This window comes from Berghia stephanieae, chromosome 5 (assembly GCF_034508935.2).
Source record: "Berghia stephanieae isolate SIO BIC M18660-M18661 chromosome 5, UCSD_Bste_1.3, whole genome shotgun sequence".
Lineage (NCBI taxonomy): Eukaryota > Metazoa > Mollusca > Gastropoda > Nudibranchia > Aeolidiidae > Berghia > Berghia stephanieae.
This window is the reverse complement of record NC_088364.1, coordinates 42650229-42657163: the sequence shown is the minus strand read 5'-3', so window position 1 is coordinate 42657163 and position 6935 is coordinate 42650229. Positions and strand designations below refer to the sequence as shown.

Sequence of the window (6935 nt, the reverse complement as noted above, 5' to 3'; positions counted from 1 at the left end):
TCACTGCAGACTTTATCCTTTACATTAAGAGAGTAGACATTCCGATGTGACACTGTCCTTATACGAAGCCATTGTCGCATTGCTGTTACTGCTGTCATGGTGCAATCGGTAAGGTGTGTAAGAGAATTATCCAAATACGAGTTCCTAATTTTTAAAAAGTATTGTATTTGATTTTATATGACAAAAGAAGTTACAAGTGTGCAAGCGCAAGTCTTTAACCGCCAATTTCTGAAACTCGACGTGATTCCGAGACTTTTCTACAAATATGTGACCCATCGTCCTTATCCAATATAATGCCTAGGTGAACAAGATGCAAAAATAATTTAAAGTTGAATTGATTGATCAGAAACATAAAATATTAGTTTGCACTCTTTTTGAAACTGCATTATTCTACCCCTCTCTATAAATAGTAATGTGAAATTATATTAAGTGTACAAGAATTACCGATGTCAGCGTTAAATTTCCCTAAATTTGGATTCATAAAAAAGAATTATCATTTAAATATTTTGAATATGTCTTTTAATCAAAGATAACGAAAAAGAACAGATTGATGTGTAGAACAAAAGATTCCTTACACTCTTGCGTGTTGGAATTCGAACTTTGTTCCCAGAGTCCACTCGCAAGCTCGTGCAGCGATTGGGAACATGTTCGGTAATCCAAAATGCAAAAATGTAAGAATCGTATATTGTCCACTCACTCTATAAAATAGTTGAAGTTAGATCTAGTCCGACATGCATTTATTTTTGCAGGTCTGATAATCCATACCGTTATGGTCTCATTTGGGGTTTGTTTTTTTGGGGGAGGGGGAGTTGGAAATACTCTCAAGCCGACGCTAAATATTGTCCACTACAACTGTTAAACCAAGCCCATAATTGCGTTCGGTGGTCAGACCTGCCAAATATAAGCACGTGGTTCTAACCTCACATATTTTACTTTTAATTCAATGCTCAGTGTATAAATCATTCCGATATAATACCGTTTTTAGGCGGTAGGTTACTCATTAAATCAAATTGGTGTAAGCTAGACTCCGGCAGGTTAAAGGTTGGGCAAAAGAATGATGGGTAGAATCTATGAAACGTTCGATAAATATAAAAGCTGTATAGAGCAGTAAAGTTAGGTGCCCCAAACGTAAACAATAACAAGTTGCTAGTGATTTCCGTTAGGGACCGGAATAATTTACGCACAATATAGGTCTCCCAATTTTGTAGTTTGAGTTGTAGGCAATACACTTTCAGTATTGAAAATATGTTTACATAAAATCTAACAGTTGCAGAAATAATAATATAAGGCTAAATTATTATGAAAATCAGGCTCCGAATAATTCTCGTTTTGTTCACACCAGCGCAATAATTTGCTCTGGTCTAAAAATAGATAGACTGTAACTTTTGATAAATTTTAGAAAATTTTACCTTTTGTTCCATAAAATATCCATATCTAGACATTATTTGATGCATGATCGAGTATTTATGAATATGTGTTTCTTTTGCCACCTAACAGCCAAATTTTAAAGGTTATTTTTTTCTATTATTTACATTGGAACGTGAGCTGTCAAGACAGGAACATGTGGTTTGCCACGTGCTTCTCGACCTTTGTTTACGTTTGGGGCACCTAACTTTACTGCTCTATAGAAGAGTAAAGTTGGTGCAATAAAATAAACAACATCACGTGACCATTTTAGAAGCACGTGGCAAAACACATGTTCCTGGCTTTGACAGCTCACCTTCCAATGTAAATTATAGAAAAAAAATAACCATTAAAAAATGTCTGTTAGGTGTCAAAAGAAACACATATTCATAAATACTCGATCACGCGTCAAATAATATCTAAATATTGATTTTTTATTAAACAAATGGTAAAATTTATCAAAAATTACTGTCTGTCTATTTTTAGACCACGGTCAAGATTATTCACCAAAATCAATGCGCTTGTGTGAACAAAACAAGAACTATTTGAAATCTGGTTTTCGGAATAATTTAGCCATATACAAAGAATTCAACTAAATAACAATTTTATTTGTACGTGTTTGTTTTTAACTGAATGTGTATTATCTACAATTTGAACGACAAAAACGGGAGACCTGTTTTGTGCGCAACGTTGTCCGGCTGCTAAAGTTCCTAATCACCAGCAAAGAATGGCAGTCCAACTCATGCAAAGGTAAGATTCCAATTTCAGTGTTTGAGTTTGTAATTTGTATCGATTGGTTTTGAGAGCAGGAAACGATTTAGTTCAATGTTAATCCATAATAGCGTTCGGGTATTTAACTTTGGATGTCCCACCGGCATAATTTTAGAATGCGTTGTTTATTTGTTTTCATTTCACTTCGCAATTTGACTGTCACTGTCAGTGTCAGTCATTACAGTACAGCTTCACTCGCTGATTCTCACTTACAGAGTTTACATTTCCTTCACCTATGTCTGCTTCATGCTCATTCAGTGAGTGATTCGAATACTGTGTGAGAGAAAACACTTTTCGTAATTTATGACATCTTATGGGTAACGTTTACAGTCTAGAACGTGTGTCAGTCATAACTTGACCGAAAAAGAAAACAGAAAGGAACAAAAAAAAAAAAAAGCAGACACCCCCCCTCCTCAGCAGGTCGAATCTCAACAAAAGTTGTATTTTTTTAATCCTCATCTTTCGTGGTGCGAAGCTTTCATCGCTTGTCATATTTTATTGACTCTCGCTCTTTCCTAACCTGATAATAGATTTCGAAACAATCTTTAGGTCTTCATTCTCTCATTATCTGTTCATGACTGGAACTGGAAAAGGAACAAGACAAAGGCAAAGGGTCTCTGCCATCGATTTTCAATATCTTGTGTTGTTTGAGTTTGAGGGATTTAAGTCGGTAGCCGTTTTTGCCACATAAGACTTTTTGTTATTGTTTTTGCTGAGAGTCGATGGGAGAAGGAATGGCAGAGAGGGAGGAAGGGGTGGTGAAAAAATGAGAATGTCTGGGAAAAGAAAATGTCCCACTCAACCCCTTATCGCATCTTTGATATTTGGCAGGTGTCAAACTACATGTATGACGTTTTGGATCTTCCAAGCCTATTCGCCTTATTTGGTCGGTAGCTGTGTGAAAGAAAACATATTTTATTGTAAAATGCAGGGAGTGCGGTCTGATATTTTCGTCATCGCTATGATTATTCCCAGACAGGGTCTGCCAATAACGAAAATTGGTTATTCCCAGACAGATAGAGGGAAAAAAACCCCAATATTTTTGTATTAAAAAGAAAACAAACAATTTTAAGAAATTCATGCTCAGAAACGGAACAAGGCCAAACAAAAAAGGAGAAAAGAATAGACTCGCTCAAAAAAAAAAAAGAAACAAAAGGGGGGGGGGGGGGGAGGAAAGCGATTGAATTCGAATCTGTGCAGCTAAAATGAGCAACGGTTTCCCTTGGCTCAAGAGAAGTGAAAATGAAAAAACTGTGCTTAAGTTTTTGTATGAGTGTTGGGGGGGGGGGGTCGTTGGGGGTTTTGTTACAGTTTTATACACATCCCTGTTAGTTCAATCAATTTTGTGGGTAATGATCAAGAGGGGCCTGGTCCTACAACTCTTTACGGATTTACCTTGGATTGAAATGAAAACTAAACCTCTCTGATTACTTTAGATTACCTAATTTTATTTCATACGTTTTTTTATGAAGAAGAAGCTTTTTAGGATTTTGTAATTCATAGGAATCACCATGATATGTGAAATGATGTCTTATCTAAATTTTGCCTCAGGAATAATAAGCGAACAATTTTGAAAAGCTCTCTCTGTTGATCGAATTATCAAAAATTTTATTTGTGATCAGATATTTTATTTGACTTTAAAGTGAAATCTAGAGGCATTAAAATATATTCAATGTTTATTAGACTTTTCTTATGTGATCAGAAAGTTAAATACAGGAAATATTGATCAAATGAGTTCACCGGAAGGTAAATAAAAGCCCATTTTTTAAAAAGCTAATCGACATTGGTTATGTAATCTTGCCTTCATGATCATAAACCTCTGATAAAATTAGACCTGACCCAACGGTTTTAACAACCTTGTGGTATCTGAGTTCCAGGTCCATTATGTTTTCTAATGTTTTTATTGAATATAAGCAAACCATTAAGAAATAGGTCATGTCTATATATTCAACATTGAATGATATTTCTTCTTACATTGAAATAAGTGGTTCTTTAGAGTAATAAGGCTCATGGAACTGGAGTTTTTCCTGTTTCTGTAACATGAAGCAACAGACCTTAAATAGTGCTTGATAACTTTCTTAAAAAATAAATGGTATTTCATTTTACTTTGAAATAATTGGTCCTTTAGAGTCATAAGGCTCATGGAACTGGAGTTTTTCCTGTAACATGAAGCGACAGACTGTAACAAGTGCTTGCTGAAATCTGAATAAGTTGCACATTTACATTTTACTTGTAGAGTTAGATCCAGTTATTCATTCAAACATTGGTATCTTAATTTCGAATTGTCATTTAATTAATACATATAAAGTTAAATAAATCCAATGATAATAATTGATAAAATAAGGTTATTATAACTTTTATTCATTGTTTGGTCCATATGAATTTTACTTTATGATTTTGTGTGAGATGATATTGCTTTTTATGGGACCATGGGAAAATGGTTTAGAATGCCATGCTTATCTTTTTTTTTTCAGATCTAAATAGCATTACAACAAGAATGAGTCTCTGCATTCCTTTAATTGTTCTGGAAGCATTGGCCTGCCTATACCATGGGAATTAATCAATTTATATTCAGGAAGAAGTATCATAATTATTATTATTATCATCATCATCATCATCATTGAGTCTTATCCTTCAAGATTATCAAAATGGCTTTCATGTTACTGTATCTTATAGAATTCCTCATATATCATTATGGACCCTTCTTTGTTTTTTTTTTTTTAATTGGAATTAATGTTTTTCTTCTATATTCTATATTCTTCATAAAACCTCTCAGCTTTATTGACCTAATCTAGAGACTAGAGAGCAGTGATTAAGAGAACAGGACCATATTTTGCTTTCGAGCGTTTCTTAATTTTAAAAGCAGCTTACTGTAGTTTGTAAAGATTTTTTAAAACTTTTTTCTAATGACAGTGTCTAATACACGTTAAAACCAATGCATATCTATCCCTATGTAATTTTTAGCAGTGATCTCTCCATTTTAATGGTATTGGCTCCTATTTATTTATAAAAATGCCCTGTGAGCTTGTTATACACTTGAAAGAAACATTTACATAGGGAAGTCAAGAAGAATATAGCAAAAGAAACCTGCTTCCTTGGTTATGAATAAGAAATTTAAAAAGAAATAGGCAATGACCTCTTTATCTTGTCTACCATTTAACTTTATAATTATTTTTTAAAGTTTATTATATCCTTTTCTATATTTATAATTTAATTTATCAGCAAGATAAGAGTACTGATGAAACCATCTATGTAGCTGATTTGTAATGGTAGTAGAATTTGATAGATGGGACCATGTGATGTTGCAGAACATATTTTTAAAAATTGTATTGCATTGTTTCATTTATCAGCAACATCATATTAAATAATGCAGTGGCTTAATCACAAACTTTCTGCACTTCATATGCAAGACAGTGATGCTTTTGTGCTACATTTCTCGAAATATTCACAAAGTTTCTGTATTTTGTAAATAAGACCATGGCGCTTTTGTCTTAACTGGTTAGTCGCAAATTCTGCCGTTGTATTCCATTTCTCGAATAAAATTCTTTTCTATTTATTCTATTTATTTGCAAAATTTCTGCACTTTATAAACAAGAACATGATGCTTATGACTGGACAGGTTAATCGCAAATTCTTCCTTTGTGTTCCATTTCTCGAATCAAATTATATTAAATTCTATTAAATAATCATTTTAATGGCAAACTTTCTGCACTTGATAATTATATGCAAGACCATAAAACTAAAGTCTACACAGGTTAATCGCATGTTCTGCCTAAGAAGTGCATTTCTTGAATCAGAACCTTTTTTAACCAAAGCTTTTGCTGAGGCTCTTACATCACAGATTTTTAAAAATGGAACTACACAGTTTCAGTAATAATTATCAATTTTTTTCTTTTTTTTTTTTTCTTTCTCTTTCACAGGATGAGAATACAAGCATACCTTTAATGAGAGAAACATCATATCTATATTTTTTTTAATGATTTCAGTGTGAATAACATGAATATGAATGAAATGACAATAAATATGATATAAATTTATAATCTGTTTTTAATTTATTTGGATTTCACAAGTTGTGTTATGGCACTCAGATACAGCAGGACGGGTGAGACTGAGAACCAATCCTCACAATAGCACTAGAGGTCTTGTATATGCAAGATGTGATTTCCATTGATACAGTTTAAAGACTGTCCTGTTTTTATTCATTCTGGTGAACGCTGTAGGGTTGTTTTTTTTTTTTGTTTCTTGTTTTAAAAAAGATTTTTTTCTTTCAATCTAAGTCTAAGACTTGATTGAATTCTGACTCAATGCAAATCAACTTTGTTCCAACTCCTCAACTTCAAATTACAATGAACCTGTGCGCCCTTCCTTCTCTGTTAACCTACAGGTTATTGGATATGTAACTTTAATACATATATGTACGTCTACCACAATGATAAACTAGCAATTTATCTAAATATCTTGCAATCGTCTTTTGTAATAACTTTTCATTCTGGGTTACACATAAAAGTTAGCACTGCCGGGTTACAAAAGTACTTTGATGTTAAAAAGATCAGCATCCTGTCATCTTACTTATATATTGGCAGGTGTAAGACTTATTCATTTTGCAAGTCATCATCGTCACAGTTTCGCACCAACACCGAACCCACTCCACAGCATCTGGGGAGCAGACTCTTGGGTCATGGTCAGTGCAGCTGAGCGCATCCTGGCATTCTCTAAGGATGTCTGCTCTAGGCACCCACATGTACACAAGCTACTCTCAG

The 6935-nt window shown here is 33.7% G+C and overlaps 1 long non-coding RNA gene across 1 annotated transcript; it reads left to right on the top strand.

The window, feature by feature from the left end:
* Positions 1-1172: 1172 nt before the first annotated feature.
* On the top strand, positions 1173-6215 carry LOC144972961 (uncharacterized). The gene is made up of 2 exons (XR_013645462.1): positions 1173-2154; positions 4650-6215. It is a non-coding gene; the product is annotated as an uncharacterized LOC144972961 (long non-coding RNA).
* Positions 6216-6935: the final 720 nt, after the last annotated feature.